General features: G+C 40.3%; 9 non-coding genes across 9 annotated transcripts; all 9 read right to left on the reverse strand.

Moving 5' to 3' along the window:
- Positions 1–577: 577 nt before the first annotated feature.
- On the reverse strand, positions 578–650 carry trnav-aac (transfer RNA valine (anticodon AAC)). Its single transcript has one exon. It is a non-coding gene; the product is annotated as a tRNA-Val (tRNA).
- Positions 651–2,627: 1,977 nt separating this feature from the next.
- trnav-aac (transfer RNA valine (anticodon AAC)) lies at positions 2,628–2,700 on the reverse strand. The gene has a single exon. It is a non-coding gene; the product is annotated as a tRNA-Val (tRNA).
- A 1,977-nt stretch (positions 2,701–4,677) lies between these two features.
- On the reverse strand, positions 4,678–4,750 carry trnav-aac (transfer RNA valine (anticodon AAC)). Its single transcript has one exon. It is a non-coding gene; the product is annotated as a tRNA-Val (tRNA).
- Positions 4,751–6,727: 1,977 nt separating this feature from the next.
- On the reverse strand, positions 6,728–6,800 carry trnav-aac (transfer RNA valine (anticodon AAC)). The gene has a single exon. It is a non-coding gene; the product is annotated as a tRNA-Val (tRNA).
- A 1,977-nt stretch (positions 6,801–8,777) lies between these two features.
- trnav-aac (transfer RNA valine (anticodon AAC)) lies at positions 8,778–8,850 on the reverse strand. The gene has a single exon. It is a non-coding gene; the product is annotated as a tRNA-Val (tRNA).
- A 1,977-nt stretch (positions 8,851–10,827) lies between these two features.
- Positions 10,828–10,900, reverse strand: trnav-aac (transfer RNA valine (anticodon AAC)). Its single transcript has one exon. It is a non-coding gene; the product is annotated as a tRNA-Val (tRNA).
- Positions 10,901–12,882: 1,982 nt separating this feature from the next.
- trnav-aac (transfer RNA valine (anticodon AAC)) lies at positions 12,883–12,955 on the reverse strand. The gene has a single exon. It is a non-coding gene; the product is annotated as a tRNA-Val (tRNA).
- Positions 12,956–14,932: 1,977 nt separating this feature from the next.
- Positions 14,933–15,005, reverse strand: trnav-aac (transfer RNA valine (anticodon AAC)). Its single transcript has one exon. It is a non-coding gene; the product is annotated as a tRNA-Val (tRNA).
- A 1,977-nt stretch (positions 15,006–16,982) lies between these two features.
- Positions 16,983–17,055, reverse strand: trnav-aac (transfer RNA valine (anticodon AAC)). Its single transcript has one exon. It is a non-coding gene; the product is annotated as a tRNA-Val (tRNA).
- Between the last annotated feature and the right edge of the window lie 1,381 nt (positions 17,056–18,436).

The following is an 18,436-nucleotide window of genomic DNA, read 5'->3' on the forward strand; positions in this document are numbered from 1 at the left end:
AATATGAATTCCTCATTTTAACCTGCAATTGATAGATTTAAGTTAACCAACGGTACTAAGGGATCATTGAAGTCTGTGAGACACTTCATAACTGTTTCTATTATCATTAATCAACCCACAACATTTTGTTGCACACTGCAGGAATTGCTAACATGTATACCGGATGACAGTCAAACTTCAATAACTTTTTATAGAATCATAGAAAATTGCCTGAACCCCTGTGGTTAATGAAGGGAATTTTAATGGTTGAGTTCCGTATACACCTTGGAATTCTGGAAAACATGGTTTGTAGTTTGCAGAAACGTGGCTTAGATCTGCTGTTGTGAACCGAGGTAAAGCTGCAGGATCCTTGAATAATCTTTCACAATTCAACTGAAAGCAGCCGGAATGTGCAACTTTGAGAGGGGCTGTCTGCACGGTCAGGGCTGGAAACGGAAGTGAGCGAGCGAAACCGTAGTGTTCTGTGTGTGTGTACAACTGTACAGAATAACACAAATGTAACAGGACTTTGTTACATTGCATAACAAATGCGAATTGATCCATTTTTCTACGATTTAAATGAACATGATTTACAAAATGTTTCCGCCCGGTTTCGAACCGGGGACCTTTCGCGTGTTAGGCGAACGTGATAACCACTACACTACGGAAACGCTGGATAAAACAGTCGCCTTTGGCTATAAATCTATGAATCTATGAAGAAAGTTATTTAAGTTTGACTGTCACCCAGCAAACATGTTACAATTTCCTTCAGTGTGCAACACACATTTTTGTTCGTTTTAATACAATTAATAAGATTCTCACAGACTTCAATTGTCTTTGTCAGAACTGAAATCCCTGACTGGGAATCAAACCTGATTGTTTTCAATGATGATTGGATTGTCCTATGAGGAGAGATTGAGTAGATTGGGCCTATAATCTCTGGAGTTCAGAAGTACGAGATGTGTTGTCATTGAAAGGTACAATTTTCTTGGAGGGCTTGAAAGGATAGAAGCTGAGAGGTTGTTTCCCCTGGCTGGAGAGTCTAGAACTGGGGGGCAGAGTCTGAGGATTAGGGGCCGGCTATTTGAGACTCAGATGAGGAGACATTTCTTCACTCAGAGGCTTGTGATCTTTGCAATTCTCAACCTCAGAGGGCAGTGGATGCTCAGTCATTGAGTATATTCAAGCATTTGAGAGTCCTTTTACATAGAATACAGAAAGTTAACTTTTGTGAGCTCTTCCTTTATATTGAGCGCTGTCTCCTTCTTTAATCGTTGTCAGCTTTCGCTTGGCGGTTACTTCGCAGCACCAACTTCTTTGAAAGTTCGAACTCTGTCTCACCGCGGGCGCAGTCTGGGCTTTTTTCAATCCCCTTCAACACCGAAACACATTATAGCAGTGATTTTAATTTAGTAGTGTGATATTTTTCGAGGCACCATTAAATGATTCAATAATTTATTCCTATCAGTGTTGCAGGCTGGGTTCGATTCACGGTTAGGGAAGAAATTTTGATATCACCGTTTCTTATTCATGAATGCGATGTAATTTTATTAAATTAATTACATGCATCTAATGTGAATAAATAAGAACTGCTTTAATCACCATTAATTAACCGGTAACTTTATTTTGCGGAATGAAAGACATAATAATATGGTTACTGAGGGACAGTCGAAACTTCATTCATTTATTTTGCTCTTTGCATCTCCTGAACTGTTAACCCATATCTCATTTTACACATTGCATTTCAGGAGAATGGTTTAAAATGTTCATTGCTTGAGAGAGCAGCGATCTGGGGCAACATTTGTAAAATTTAACGGGACCGGCTATTTCACAGAAAAAACCGATTCTCTCACATGATGTTTTCAGACCACACACTGACTGATCTTTGCTAGGCCCCAAGTGGATGATCTGACACTTGCCCGCGTTGAGCTCAATTATTCACTGGTCAGGGGAGATTTAATAGAGGTGATCAAAATTAAGGGGGAAACCGTTTCCACTGGCAGGAGTGTCAGCAGGGCTATGGGGGAAGAGCAGCGGAGTGGGAATGATTGGATAGCTCTTTCAAAGATGCAATATGAATTCCTCATTTTAACCTGCAATTGATAGATTTTAGTTAACCAACGGTATTAAGGGATCATTGAAGTCTGTGAGACACTTCATAACTGTTTCTATTATCATTAATCAACCCACAACATTTTGTTGCACACTGCAGGAATTGCTAACATGTATACCGGATGACAGTCAAACTTCAATAACTTTTTATAGAATCATAGAAAATTGCCTGAACCCCTGTGGTTAATGAAGGGAATTTTAATGGTTGAGTTCCGTATACACCTTGGAATTCTGGAAAACATGGTTTGTAGTTTGCAGAAACGGGGCTTAGATCTGCTGTTGTGAACCGAGGTAAAGCTGCAGGATCCTTGAATAATCTTTCACAATTCAACTGAAAGCAGCCGGAATGTGCAACTTTGAGAGGGGCTGTCTGCACGGTCAGGGCTGGAAACGGAAGTGAGCGAGCGAAACCGTAGTGTTCTGTGTGTGTGTACAACTGTACAGAATAACACAAATGTAACAGGACTTTGTTACATTGCATAACAAATGCGAATTGATCCATTTTTCTACGATTTAAATGAACATGATTTACAAAATGTTTCCGCCCGGTTTCGAACCGGGGACCTTTCGCGTGTTAGGCGAACGTGATAACCACTACACTACGGAAACGCTGGATAAAGCAGTCGCCTTTGGCTATAAATCTATGAATCTATGAAGAAAGTTATTTAAGTTTGACTGTCACCCAGCAAACATGTTACAATTTCCTTCAGTGTGCAACACACATTTTTGTTCGTTTTAATACAATTAATAAGATTCTCACAGACTTCAATTGTCTTTGTCAGAACTGAAATCCCTGACTGGGAATCAAACCTGATTGTTTTCAATGATGATTGGATTGTCCTATGAGGAGAGATTGAGTAGATTGGGCCTATAATCTCTGGAGTTCAGAAGTACGAGATGTGTTGTCATTGAAAGGTACAATTTTCTTGGAGGGCTTGAAAGGATAGAAGCTGAGAGGTTGTTTCCCCTGGCTGGAGAGTCTAGAACTGGGGGGCAGAGTCTGAGGATTAGGGGCCGGCTATTTGAGACTCAGATGAGGAGACATTTCTTCACTCAGAGGCTTGTGATCTTTGCAATTCTCAACCTCAGAGGGCAGTGGATGCTCAGTCATTGAGTATATTCAAGCATTTGAGAGTCCTTTTACATAGAATACAGAAAGTTAACTTTTGTGAGCTCTTCCTTTATATTGAGCGCTGTCTCCTTCTTTAATCGTTGTCAGCTTTCGCTTGGCGGTTACTTCGCAGCACCAACTTCTTTGTAAGTTCGAACTCTGTCTCACCGCGGGCGCAGTCTGGGCTTTTTTCAATCCCCTTCAACACCGAAACACATTAAAGCAGTGATTTTAATTTAGTAGTGTGATATTTTTCGAGGCACCATTAAATGATTCAATAATTTATTCCTATCAGTGTTGCAGGCTGGGTTCGATTCACGGTTAGGGAAGAAATTTTGATATCACCGTTTCTTATTCATGAATGCGATGTAATTTTATTAAATTAATTACATGCATCTAATGTGAATAAATAAGAACTGCTTTAATCACCATTAATTAACCGGTAACTTTATTTTGCGGAATGAAAGACATAATAATATGGTTACTGAGGGACAGTCGAAACTTCATTCATTTATTTTGCTCTTTGCATCTCCTGAACTGTTAACCCATATCTCATTTTACACATTGCATTTCAGGAGAATGGTTTAAAATGTTCATTGCTTGAGAGAGCAGCGATCTGGGGCAACATTTGTAAAATTTAACGGGACCGGATATTTCACAGAAAAAACCGATTCTCTCACATGATGTTTTCAGACCACACACTGACTGATCTTTGCTAGGCCCCAAGTGGATGATCTGACACTTGCCCGCGTTGAGCTCCATTATTCACTGGTCAGGGGAGATTTAATAGAGGTGATCAAAATTAAGGGGGAAACCGTTTCCACTGGCAGGAGTGTCAGCAGGGCTATGGGGGAAGAGCAGCGGAGTGGGACTGATTGGATAGCTCTTTCAAAGATGCAATATGAATTCCTCATTTTAACCTGCAATTGATAGATTTTAGTTAACCAACGGTATTAAGGGATCATTGAAGTCTGTGAGACACTTCATAACTGTTTCTATTATCATTAATCAACCCACAACATTTTGTTGCACACTGCAGGAATTGCTAACATGTATACCGGATGACAGTCAAACTTCAATAACTTTTTATAGAATCATAGAAAATTGCCTGAACCCCTGTGGTTAATGAAGGGAATTTTAATGGTTGAGTTCCGTATACACCTTGGAATTCTGGAAAACATGGTTTGTAGTTTGCAGAAACGGGGCTTAGATCTGCTGTTGTGAACCGAGGTAAAGCTGCAGGATCCTTGAATAATCTTTCACAATTCAACTGAAAGCAGCCGGAATGTGCAACTTTGAGAGGGGCTGTCTGCACGGTCAGGGCTGGAAACGGAAGTGAGCGAGCGAAACCGTAGTGTTCTGTGTGTGTGTACAACTGTACAGAATAACACAAATGTAACAGGACTTTGTTACATTGCATAACAAATGCGAATTGATCCATTTTTCTACGATTTAAATGAACATGATTTACAAAATGTTTCCGCCCGGTTTCGAACCGGGGACCTTTCGCGTGTTAGGCGAACGTGATAACCACTACACTACGGAAACGCTGGATAAAACAGTCGCCTTTGGCTATAAATCTATGAATCTATGAAGAAAGTTATTTAAGTTTGACTGTCACCCAGCAAACATGTTACAATTTCCTTCAGTGTGCAACACACATTTTTGTTCGTTTTAATACAATTAATAAGATTCTCACAGACTTCAATTGTCTTTGTCAGAACTGAAATCCCTGACTGGGAATCAAACCTGATTGTTTTCAATGATGATTGGATTGTCCTATGAGGAGAGATTGAGTAGATTGGGCCTATAATCTCTGGAGTTCAGAAGTACGAGATGTGTTGTCATTGAAAGGTACAATTTTCTTGGAGGGCTTGAAAGGATAGAAGCTGAGAGGTTGTTTCCCCTGGCTGGAGAGTCTAGAACTGGGGGGCAGAGTCTGAGGATTAGGGGCCGGCTATTTGAGACTCAGATGAGGAGACATTTCTTCACTCAGAGGCTTGTGATCTTTGCAATTCTCAACCTCAGAGGGCAGTGGATGCTCAGTCATTGAGTATATTCAAGCATTTGAGAGTCCTTTTACATAGAATACAGAAAGTTAACTTTTGTGAGCTCTTCCTTTATATTGAGCGCTGTCTCCTTCTTTAATCGTTGTCAGCTTTCGCTTGGCGGTTACTTCGCAGCACCAACTTCTTTGAAAGTTCGAACTCTGTCTCACCGCGGGCGCAGTCTGGGCTTTTTTCAATCCCCTTCAACACCGAAACACATTATAGCAGTGATTTTAATTTAGTAGTGTGATATTTTTCGAGGCACCATTAAATGATTCAATAATTTATTCCTATCAGTGTTGCAGGCTGGGTTCGATTCACGGTTAGGGAAGAAATTTTGATATCACCGTTTCTTATTCATGAATGCGATGTAATTTTATTAAATTAATTACATGCATCTAATGTGAATAAATAAGAACTGCTTTAATCACCATTAATTAACCGGTAACTTTATTTTGCGGAATGAAAGACATAATAATATGGTTACTGAGGGACAGTCGAAACTTCATTCATTTATTTTGCTCTTTGCATCTCCTGAACTGTTAACCCATATCTCATTTTACACATTTCATTTCAGGAGAATGGTTTAAAATGTTCATTGCTTGAGAGAGCAGCGATCTGGGGCAACATTTGTAAAATTTAACGGGACCGGCTATTTCACAGAAAAATCCGATTCTCTCACATGATGTTTTCAGACCACACACTGACTGATCTTTGCTAGGCCCCAAGTGGATGATCTGACACTTGCCCGCGTTGAGCTCAATTATTCACTGGTCAGGGGAGATTTAATAGAGGTGATCAAAATTAAGGGGGAAACCGTTTCCACTGGCAGGAGTGTCAGCAGGGCTATGGGGGAAGAGCAGCGGAGTGGGACTGATTGGATAGCTCTTTCAAAGATGCAATATGAATTCCTCATTTTAACCTGCAATTGATAGATTTTAGTTAACCAACGGTATTAAGGGATCATTGAAGTCTGTGAGACACTTCATAACTGTTTCTATTATCATTAATCAACCCACAACATTTTGTTGCACACTGCAGGAATTGCTAACATGTATACCGGATGACAGTCAAACTTCAATAACTTTTTATAGAATCATAGAAAATTGCCTGAACCCCTGTGGTTAATGAAGGGAATTTTAATGGTTGAGTTCCGTATACACCTTGGAATTCTGGAAAACATGGTTTGTAGTTTGCAGAAACGGGGCTTAGATCTGCTGTTGTGAACCGAGGTAAAGCTGCAGGATCCTTGAATAATCTTTCACAATTCAACTGAAAGCAGCCGGAATGTGCAACTTTGAGAGGGGCTGTCTGCACGGTCAGGGCTGGAAACGGAAGTGAGCGAGCGAAACCGTAGTGTTCTGTGTGTGTGTACAACTGTACAGAATAACACAAATGTAACAGGACTTTGTTACATTGCATAACAAATGCGAATTGATCCATTTTTCTACGATTTAAATGAACATGATTTACAAAATGTTTCCGCCCGGTTTCGAACCGGGGACCTTTCGCGTGTTAGGCGAACGTGATAACCACTACACTACGGAAACGCTGGATAAAGCAGTCGCCTTTGGCTATAAATCTATGAATCTATGAAGAAAGTTATTTAAGTTTGACTGTCACCCAGCAAACATGTTACAATTTCCTTCAGTGTGCAACACACATTTTTGTTCGTTTTAATACAATTAATAAGATTCTCACAGACTTCAATTGTCTTTGTCAGAACTGAAATCCCTGACTGGGAATCAAACCTGATTGTTTTCAATGATGATTGGATTGTCCTATGAGGAGAGATTGAGTAGATTGGGCCTATAATCTCTGGAGTTCAGAAGTACGAGATGTGTTGTCATTGAAAGGTACAATTTTCTTGGAGGGCTTGAAAGGATAGAAGCTGAGAGGTTGTTTCCCCTGGCTGGAGAGTCTAGAACTGGGGGGCAGAGTCTGAGGATTAGGGGCCGGCTATTTGAGACTCAGATGAGGAGACATTTCTTCACTCAGAGGCTTGTGATCTTTGCAATTCTCAACCTCAGAGGGCAGTGGATGCTCAGTCATTGAGTATATTCAAGCATTTGAGAGTCCTTTTACATAGAATACAGAAAGTTAACTTTTGTGAGCTCTTCCTTTATATTGAGCGCTGTCTCCTTCTTTAATCGTTGTCAGCTTTCGCTTGGCGGTTACTTCGCAGCACCAACTTCTTTGTAAGTTCGAACTCTGTCTCACCGCGGGCGCAGTCTGGGCTTTTTTCAATCCCCTTCAACACCGAAACACATTAAAGCAGTGATTTTAATTTAGTAGTGTGATATTTTTCGAGGCACCATTAAATGATTCAATAATTTATTCCTATCAGTGTTGCAGGCTGGGTTCGATTCACGGTTAGGGAAGAAATTTTGATATCACCGTTTCTTATTCATGAATGCGATGTAATTTTATTAAATTAATTACATGCATCTAATGTGAATAAATAAGAACTGCTTTAATCACCATTAATTAACCGGTAACTTTATTTTGCGGAATGAAAGACATAATAATATGGTTACTGAGGGACAGTCGAAACTTCATTCATTTATTTTGCTCTTTGCATCTCCTGAACTGTTAACCCATATCTCATTTTACACATTGCATTTCAGGAGAATGGTTTAAAATGTTCATTGCTTGAGAGAGCAGCGATCTGGGGCAACATTTGTAAAATTTAACGGGACCGGATATTTCACAGAAAAAACCGATTCTCTCACATGATGTTTTCAGACCACACACTGACTGATCTTTGCTAGGCCCCAAGTGGATGATCTGACACTTGCCCGCGTTGAGCTCCATTATTCACTGGTCAGGGGAGATTTAATAGAGGTGATCAAAATTAAGGGGGAAACCGTTTCCACTGGCAGGAGTGTCAGCAGGGCTATGGGGGAAGAGCAGCGGAGTGGGACTGATTGGATAGCTCTTTCAAAGATGCAATATGAATTCCTCATTTTAACCTGCAATTGATAGATTTTAGTTAACCAACGGTATTAAGGGATCATTGAAGTCTGTGAGACACTTCATAACTGTTTCTATTATCATTAATCAACCCACAACATTTTGTTGCACACTGCAGGAATTGCTAACATGTATACCGGATGACAGTCAAACTTCAATAACTTTTTATAGAATCATAGAAAATTGCCTGAACCCCTGTGGTTAATGAAGGGAATTTTAATGGTTGAGTTCCGTATACACCTTGGAATTCTGGAAAACATGGTTTGTAGTTTGCAGAAACGGGGCTTAGATCTGCTGTTGTGAACCGAGGTAAAGCTGCAGGATCCTTGAATAATCTTTCACAATTCAACTGAAAGCAGCCGGAATGTGCAACTTTGAGAGGGGCTGTCTGCACGGTCAGGGCTGGAAACGGAAGTGAGCGAGCGAAACCGTAGTGTTCTGTGTGTGTGTACAACTGTACAGAATAACACAAATGTAACAGGACTTTGTTACATTGCATAACAAATGCGAATTGATCCATTTTTCTACGATTTAAATGAACATGATTTACAAAATGTTTCCGCCCGGTTTCGAACCGGGGACCTTTCGCGTGTTAGGCGAACGTGATAACCACTACACTACGGAAACGCTGGATAAAACAGTCGCCTTTGGCTATAAATCTATGAATCTATGAAGAAAGTTATTTAAGTTTGACTGTCACCCAGCAAACATGTTACAATTTCCTTCAGTGTGCAACACACATTTTTGTTCGTTTTAATACAATTAATAAGATTCTCACAGACTTCAATTGTCTTTGTCAGAACTGAAATCCCTGACTGGGAATCAAACCTGATTGTTTTCAATGATGATTGGATTGTCCTATGAGGAGAGATTGAGTAGATTGGGCCTATAATCTCTGGAGTTCAGAAGTACGAGATGTGTTGTCATTGAAAGGTACAATTTTCTTGGAGGGCTTGAAAGGATAGAAGCTGAGAGGTTGTTTCCCCTGGCTGGAGAGTCTAGAACTGGGGGGCAGAGTCTGAGGATTAGGGGCCGGCTATTTGAGACTCAGATGAGGAGACATTTCTTCACTCAGAGGCTTGTGATCTTTGCAATTCTCAACCTCAGAGGGCAGTGGATGCTCAGTCATTGAGTATATTCAAGCATTTGAGAGTCCTTTTACATAGAATACAGAAAGTTAACTTTTGTGAGCTCTTCCTTTATATTGAGCGCTGTCTCCTTCTTTAATCGTTGTCAGCTTTCGCTTGGCGGTTACTTCGCAGCACCAACTTCTTTGAAAGTTCGAACTCTGTCTCACCGCGGGCGCAGTCTGGGCTTTTTTCAATCCCCTTCAACACCGAAACACATTATAGCAGTGATTTTAATTTAGTAGTGTGATATTTTTCGAGGCACCATTAAATGATTCAATAATTTATTCCTATCAGTGTTGCAGGCTGGGTTCGATTCACGGTTAGGGAAGAAATTTTGATATCACCGTTTCTTATTCATGAATGCGATGTAATTTTATTAAATTAATTACATGCATCTAATGTGAATAAATAAGAACTGCTTTAATCACCATTAATTAACCGGTAACTTTATTTTGCGGAATGAAAGACATAATAATATGGTTACTGAGGGACAGTCGAAACTTCATTCATTTATTTTGCTCTTTGCATCTCCTGAACTGTTAACCCATATCTCATTTTACACATTTCATTTCAGGAGAATGGTTTAAAATGTTCATTGCTTGAGAGAGCAGCGATCTGGGGCAACATTTGTAAAATTTAACGGGACCGGCTATTTCACAGAAAAATCCGATTCTCTCACATGATGTTTTCAGACCACACACTGACTGATCTTTGCTAGGCCCCAAGTGGATGATCTGACACTTGCCCGCGTTGAGCTGTATTATTCACTGGTCAGGGGAGATTTAATAGAGGTGATCAAAATTAAGGGGGAAACCGTTTCCACTGGCAGGAGTGTCAGCAGGGCTATGGGGGAAGAGCAGCGGAGTGGGACTGATTGGATAGCTCTTTCAAAGATGCAATATGAATTCCTCATTTTAACCTGCAATTGATAGATTTTAGTTAACCAACGGTATTAAGGGATCATTGAAGTCTGTGAGACACTTCATAACTGTTTCTATTATCATTAATCAACCCACAACATTTTGTTGCACACTGCAGGAATTGCTAACATGTATACCGGATGACAGTCAAACTTCAATAACTTTTTATAGAATCATAGAAAATTGCCTGAACCCCTGTGGTTAATGAAGGGAATTTTAATGGTTGAGTTCCGTATACACCTTGGAATTCTGGAAAACATGGTTTGTAGTTTGCAGAAACGGGGCTTAGATCTGCTGTTGTGAACCGAGGTAAAGCTGCAGGATCCTTGAATAATCTTTCACAATTCAACTGAAAGCAGCCGGAATGTGCAACTTTGAGAGGGGCTGTCTGCACGGTCAGGGCTGGAAACGGAAGTGAGCGAGCGAAACCGTAGTGTTCTGTGTGTGTGTACAACTGTACAGAATAACACAAATGTAACAGGACTTTGTTACATTGCATAACAAATGCGAATTGATCCATTTTTCTACGATTTAAATGAACATGATTTACAAAATGTTTCCGCCCGGTTTCGAACCGGGGACCTTTCGCGTGTTAGGCGAACGTGATAACCACTACACTACGGAAACGCTGGATAAAACAGTCGCCTTTGGCTATAAATCTATGAATCTATGAAGAAAGTTATTTAAGTTTGACTGTCACCCAGCAAACATGTTACAATTTCCTTCAGTGTGCAACACACATTTTTGTTCGTTTTAATACAATTAATAAGATTCTCACAGACTTCAATTGTCTTTGTCAGAACTGAAATCCCTGACTGGGAATCAAACCTGATTGTTTTCAATGATGATTGGATTGTCCTATGAGGAGAGATTGAGTAGATTGGGCCTATAATCTCTGGAGTTCAGAAGTACGAGATGTGTTGTCATTGAAAGGTACAATTTTCTTGGAGGGCTTGAAAGGATAGAAGCTGAGAGGTTGTTTCCCCTGGCTGGAGAGTCTAGAACTGGGGGGCAGAGTCTGAGGATTAGGGGCCGGCTATTTGAGACTCAGATGAGGAGACATTTCTTCACTCAGAGGCTTGTGATCTTTGCAATTCTCAACCTCAGAGGGCAGTGGATGCTCAGTCATTGAGTATATTCAAGGATTTGAGAGTCCTTTTACATAGAATACAGAAAGTTAACTTTTGTGAGCTCTTCCTTTATATTGAGCGCTGTCTCCTTCTTTAATCGTTGTCAGCTTTCGCTTGGCGGTTACTTCGCAGCACCAACTTCTTTGTAAGTTCGAACTCTGTCTCACCGCAGGCGCAGTCTGGGCTTTTTTCAATCCCCTTCAACACCGAAACACATTAAAGCAGTGATTTTAATTTAGTAGTGTGATATTTTTCGAGGCACCATTAAATGATTCAATAATTTATTCCTATCAGTGTTGCAGGCTGGGTTCGATTCACGGTTAGGGAAGAAATTTTGATATCACCGTTTCTTATTCATGAATGCGATGTAATTTTATTAAATTAATTACATGCATCTAATGTGAATAAATAAGAACTGCTTTAATCACCATTAATTAACCGGTAACTTTATTTTGCGGAATGAAAGACATAATAATATGGTTACTGAGGGACAGTCGAAAATTCATTCATTTATTTTGCTCTTTGCATCTCCTGAACTGTTAACCCATATCTCATTTTACACATTGCATTTCAGGAGAATGGTTTAAAATGTTCATTGCTTGAGAGAGCAGCGATCTGGGGCAACATTTGTAAAATTTAACGGGACCGGCTATTTCACAGAAAAAACCGATTCTCTCACATGATGTTTTCAGACCACACACTGACTGATCTTTGCTAGGCCCCAAGTGGATGATCTGACACTTGCCCGCGTTGAGCTGTATTATTCACTGGTCAGGGGAGATTTAATAGAGGTGATCAAAATTAAGGGGGAAACCGTTTCCACTGGCAGGAGTGTCAGCAGGGCTATGGGGGAAGAGCAGCGGAGTGGGACTGATTGGATAGCTCTTTCAAAGATGCAATATGAATTCCTCATTTTAACCTGCAATTGATAGATTTTAGTTAACCAACGGTATTAAGGGATCATTGAAGTCTGTGAGACACTTCATAACTGTTTCTATTATCATTAATCATTATCATTAATCAACCCACAACATTTTGTTGCACACTGCAGGAATTGCTAACATGATGACAGTCAAACTTCAATAACTTTTTATAGAATCATAGAAAATTGCCTGAACCCCTGTGGTTAATGAAGGGAATTTTAATGGTTGAGTTCCGTATACACCTTGGAATTATGGAAAACGTGGTTTGTAGTTTGCAGAAACGGGGCTTAGATCTGCTGTTGTGAACCGAGGTAAAGCTGCAGGATCCTTGAATAATCTTTCACAATTCAACTGAAAGCAGCCGGAATGTGCAACTTTGAGAGGGGCTGTCTGCACGGTCAGGGCTGGAAACGGAAGTGAGCGAGCGAAACCGTAGTGTTCTGTGTGTGTGTACAACTGTACAGAATAACACAAATGTAACAGGACTTTGTTACATTGCATAACAAATGCGAATTGATCCATTTTTCTACGATTTAAATGAACATGATTTACAAAATGCTTCCGCCCGGTTTCGAACCGGGGACTTTTCGCGTGTTAGGCGAACATGATAACCACTACACTACGGAAACGCTGGATAAAACAGTCGCCTTTGGCTATAAATCTATGAATCTATGAAGAAAGTTATTTAAGTTTGACTGTCACCCAGCAAACATGTTACAATTTCCTTCAGTGTGCAACACACATTTTTGTTCGTTTTAATACAATTAATAAGATTCTCACAGACTTCAATTGTCTTTGTCAGAACTGAAATCCCTGACTGGGAATCAAACCTGATTGTTTTCAATGATGATTGGATTGTCCTATGAGGAGAGATTGAGTAGATTGGGCCTATAATCTCTGGAGTTCAGAAGTACGAGATGTGTTGTCATTGAAAGGTACAATATTCTTGGAGGGCTTGAAAGGACAGAAGCTGAGAGGTTGTTTCCCCTGGCTGGAGAGTCTAGAACTGGGGGGCAGAGTCTGAGGATTAGGGGCCGGCTATTTGAGACTCAGATGAGGAGACATTTCTTCACTCAGAGGCTTGTGATCTTTGCAATTCTCAACCTCAGAGGGCAGTGGATGCTCAGTCATTGAGTATATTCAAGGATTTGAGAGTCCTTTTACATAGAATACAGAAAGTTAACTTTTGTGAGCTCTTCCTTTATATTGAGCGCTGTCTCCTTCTTTAATCGTTGTCAGCTTTCGCTTGGCGGTTACTTCGCAGCACCAACTTCTTTGTAAGTTCGAACTCTGTCTCACCGCGGGCGCAGTCTGGGCTTTTTTCAATCCCCTTCAACACCGAAACACATTAAAGCAGTGATTTTAATTTAGTAGTGTGATATTTTTCGAGGCACCATTAAATGATTCAATAATTTATTCCTATCAGTGTTGCAGGCTGGGTTCGATTCACGGTTAGGGAAGAAATTTTGATATCACCGTTTCTTATTCATGAATGCGATGTAATTTTATTAAATTAATTACATGCATCTAATGTGAATAAATAAGAACTGCTTTAATCACCATTAATTAACCGGTAACTTTATTTTGCGGAATGAAAGACATAATAATATGGTTACTGAGGGACAGTCGAAACTTCATTCATTTATTTTGCTCATTGCATCTCCTGAACTGTTAACCCATATCTCATTTTACACATTGCATTTCAGGAGAATGGTTTAAAATGTTCATTGCTTGAGAGAGCAGCGATCTGGGGCAACATTTGTAAAATTTAACGGGACCGGCTATTTCACAGAAAAAACCGATTCTCTCACATGATGTTTTCAGACCACACACTGACTGATCTTTGCTAGGCCCCAAGTGGATGATCTGACACTTGCCCGCGTTGAGCTCCATTATTCACTGGTCAGGGGAGATTTAATAGAGGTGATCAAAATTAAGGGGGAAACCGTTTCCACTGGCAGGAGTTTCAGCAGGGCTATGGGGGAAGAGCAGCAGAGTGGGACTGATTGGATAGCTCTTTCAAAGATGCAATATGAATTCCTCATTTTAACCTGCAATTGATAGATTTTAGTTAACCAACGGTATTAAGGGATCATTGAAGTCTGTGAGACACTTCATAACTGTTTCTATTATCATTAATCAACCCACAACATTTTGTTGCACACTGCAGGAATTGCTAACATGTATACCGGATGACAGTCAAACTTCAATAACTTTTTATAGAATCATAGAAAATTGCCTGAACCCCTGTGGTTAATGAAGGGAATTTTAATGGTTGAGTTCCGTATACACCTTGGAATTCTGGAAAACATGGTTTGTAGTTTGCAGAAACGGGGCTTAGATCTGCTGTTGTGAACCGAGGTAAAGCTGCAGGATCCTTGAATAATCTTTCACAATTCAACTGAAAGCAGCCGGAATGTGCAACTTTGAGAGGGGCTGTCTGCACGGTCAGGGCTGGAAACGGAAGTGAGCGAGCGAAACCGTAGTGTTCTGTGTGTGTGTACAACTGTACAGAATAACACAAATGTAACAGGACTTTGTTACATTGCATAACAAATGCGAATTGATCCATTTTTCTACGATTTAAATGAACATGATTTACAAAATGTTTCCGCCCGGTTTCGAACCGGGGACCTTTCGCGTGTTAGGCGAACGTGATAACCACTACACTACGGAAACGCTGGATAAAGCAGTCGCCTTTGGCTATAAATCTATGAATCTATGAAGAAAGTTATTTAAGTTTGACTGTCACCCAGCAAACATGTTACAATTTCCTTCAGTGTGCAACACACATTTTTGTTCGTTTTAATACAATTAATAAGATTCTCACAGACTTCAATTGTCTTTGTCAGAACTGAAATCCCTGACTGGGAATCAAACCTGATTGTATTCAATGATGATTGGATTGTCCTATGAGGAGAGATTGAGTAGATTGGGCCTATAATCTCTGGAGTTCAGAAGTACGAGATGTGTTGTCATTGAAAGGTACAATTTTCTTGGAGGGCTTGAAAGGATAGAAGCTGAGAGGTTGTTTCCCCTGGCTGGAGAGTCTAGAACTGGGGGGCAGAGTCTGAGGATTAGGGGCCGGCTATTTGAGACTCAGATGAGGAGACATTTCTTCACTCAGAGGCTTGTGATCTTTGCAATTCTCAACCTCAGAGGGCAGTGGATGCTCAGTCATTGAGTATATTCAAGGATTTGAGAGTCCTTTTACATAGAATACAGAAAGTTAACTTTTGTGAGCTCTTCCTTTATATTGAGCGCTGTCTCCCTCTTTAATCGTTGTCAGCTTTCGCTTGGCGGTTACTTCGCAGCACCAACTTCTTTGTAAGTTCGAACTCTGTCTCACCGCGGGCGCAGTCTGGGCTTTTTTCAATCCCCTTCAACACCGAAACACATTAAAGCAGTGATTTTAATTTAGTAGTGTGATATTTTTCGAGGCACCATTAAATGATTCAATAATTTATTCCTATCAGTGTTGCAGGCTGGGTTCGATTCACGGTTAGGGAAGAAATTTTGATATCACCGTTTCTTATTCATGAATGCGATGTAATTTTATTAAATTAATTACATGCATCTAATGTGAATAAATAAGAACTGCTTTAATCACCATTAATTAACCGGTAACTTTATTTTGCGGAATGAAAGACATAATAATATGGTTACTGAGGGACAGTCGAAACTTCATTCATTTATTTTGCTCTTTGCATCTCCTGAACTGTTAACCCATATCTCATTTTACACATTGCATTTCAGGAGAATGGTTTAAAATGTTCATTGCTTGAGAGAGCAGCGATCTGGGGCAACATTTGTAAAATTTAACGGGACCGGCTATTTCACAGAAAAAACCGATTCTCTCACATGATGTTTTCAGACCACACACTGACTGATCTTTGCTAGGCCCCAAGTGGATGATCTGACACTTGCCCGCGTTGAGCTCCATTATTCACTGGTCAGGGGAGATTTAATAGAGGTGATCAAAATTAAGGGGGAAACCGTTTCCACTGGCAGGAGTGTCAGCAGGGCTATGGGGGAAGAGCAGCGGAGTGGGACTGATTGGATAGCTCTTTCAAAGATGCAATATGAATTCCTCATTTTAACCTGCAATTGATAGATTTTAGTTAACCAACGGTATTAAGGGATCATTGAAGTCTGTGAGACACTTCATAACTGTTTCTATTATCATTAATCAACCCACAACATTTTGTTGCACACTGCAGGAATTGCTAACATGTATACCGGATGACAGTCAAACTTCAATAACTTTTTATAGAATCATAGAAAATTGCCTGAACCCCTGTGGTTAATGAAGGGAATTTTAATGGTTGAGTTCCGTATACACCTTGGAATTCTGGAAAACATGGTTTGTAGTTTGCAGAAACGGGGCTTAGATCTGCTGTTGTGAACCGAGGTAAAGCTGCAGGATCCTTGAATAATCTTTCACAATTCAACTGAAAGCAGCCGGAATGTGCAACTTTGAGAGGGGCTGTCTGCACGGTCAGGGCTGGAAACGGAAGTGAGCGAGCGAAACCGTAGTGTTCTGTGTGTGTGTACAACTGTACAGAATAACACAAATGTAACAGGACTTTGTTACATTGCATAACAAATGCGAATTGATCCATTTTTCTACGATTTAAATGAACATGATTTACAAAATGTTTCCGCCCGGTTTCGAACCGGGGACCTTTCGCGTGTTAGGCGAACGTGATAACCACTACACTACGGAAACGCTGGATAAAACAGTCGCCTTTGGCTATAAATCTATGAATCTATGAAGAAAGTTATTTAAGTTTGACTGTCACCCAGCAAACATGTTACAATTTCCTTCAGTGTGCAACACACATTTTTGTTCGTTTTAATACAATTAATAAGATTCTCACAGACTTCAATTGTCTTTGTCAGAACTGAAATCCCTGACTGGGAATCAAACCTGATTGTTTTCAATGATGATTGGATTGTCCTATGAGGAGAGATTGAGTAGATTGGGCCTATAATCTCTGGAGTTCAGAAGTACGAGATGTGTTGTCATTGAAAGGTACAATGTTCTTGGAGGGCTTGAAAGGATAGAAGCTGAGAGGTTGTTTCCCCTGGCTGGAGAGTCTAGAACTGGGGGGCAGAGTCTGAGGATTAGGGGCCGGCTATTTGAGACTCAGATGAGGAGACATTTCTTCACTCAGAGGCTTGTGATCTTTGCAATTCTCAACCTCAGAGGGCAGTGGATGCTCAGTCATTGAGTATATTCAAGCATTTGAGAGTCCTTTTACATAGAATACAGAAAGTTAACTTTTGTGAGCTCTTCCTTTATATTGAGCGCTGTCTCCTTCTTTAATCGTTGTCAGCTTTCGCTTGGCGGTTACTTCGCAGCACCAACTTCTTTGTAAGTTCGAACTCTGTCTCACCGCGGGCGCAGTCTGGGCTTTTTTCAATCCCCTTCAACACCGAAACACATTAAAGCAGTGATTTTAATTTAGTAGTGTGATATTTTTCGAGGCACCATTAAATGATTCAATAATTTATTCCTATCAGTGTTGCAGGCTGGGTTCGATTCACGGTTAGGGAAGAAATTTTGATATCACCGTTTCTTATTCATGAATGCGATGTAATTTTATTAAATTAATTACATGCATCTAATGTGAATAAATAAGAACTGCTTTAATCACCATTAATTAACCGGTAACTTTATTTTGCGGAATGAAAGACATAATAATATGGTTACTGAGGGACAGTCGAAACTTCATTCATTTATTTTGCTCTTTGCATCTCCTGAACTGTTAACCCATATCTCATTTTACACATTGCATTTCAGGAGAATGGTTTAAAATGTTCATTGCTTGAGAGAGCAGCGATCTGGGGCAACATTTGTAAAATTTAACGGGACCGGCTATTTCACAGAAAAAACCGATTCTCTCACATGATGTTTTCAGACCACACACTGACTGATCTTTGCTAGGCCCCAAGTGGATGATCTGACACTTGCCCGCGTTGAGCTCCATTATTCACTGGTCAGGGGAGATTTAATAGAGGTGATCAAAATTAAGGGGGAAACCGTTTCCACTGGCAGGAGTGTCAGCAGGGCTATGGGGGAAGAGCAGCGGAGTGGGACTGATTGG

This window comes from Somniosus microcephalus, unplaced genomic scaffold, assembly GCF_052327205.1.
Source record: "Somniosus microcephalus isolate GS21.2 unplaced genomic scaffold, FLI_Smic_1.0 unresolved_chr4, whole genome shotgun sequence".
In the NCBI taxonomy this organism is placed as follows: domain Eukaryota; kingdom Metazoa; phylum Chordata; class Chondrichthyes; order Squaliformes; family Somniosidae; genus Somniosus; species Somniosus microcephalus.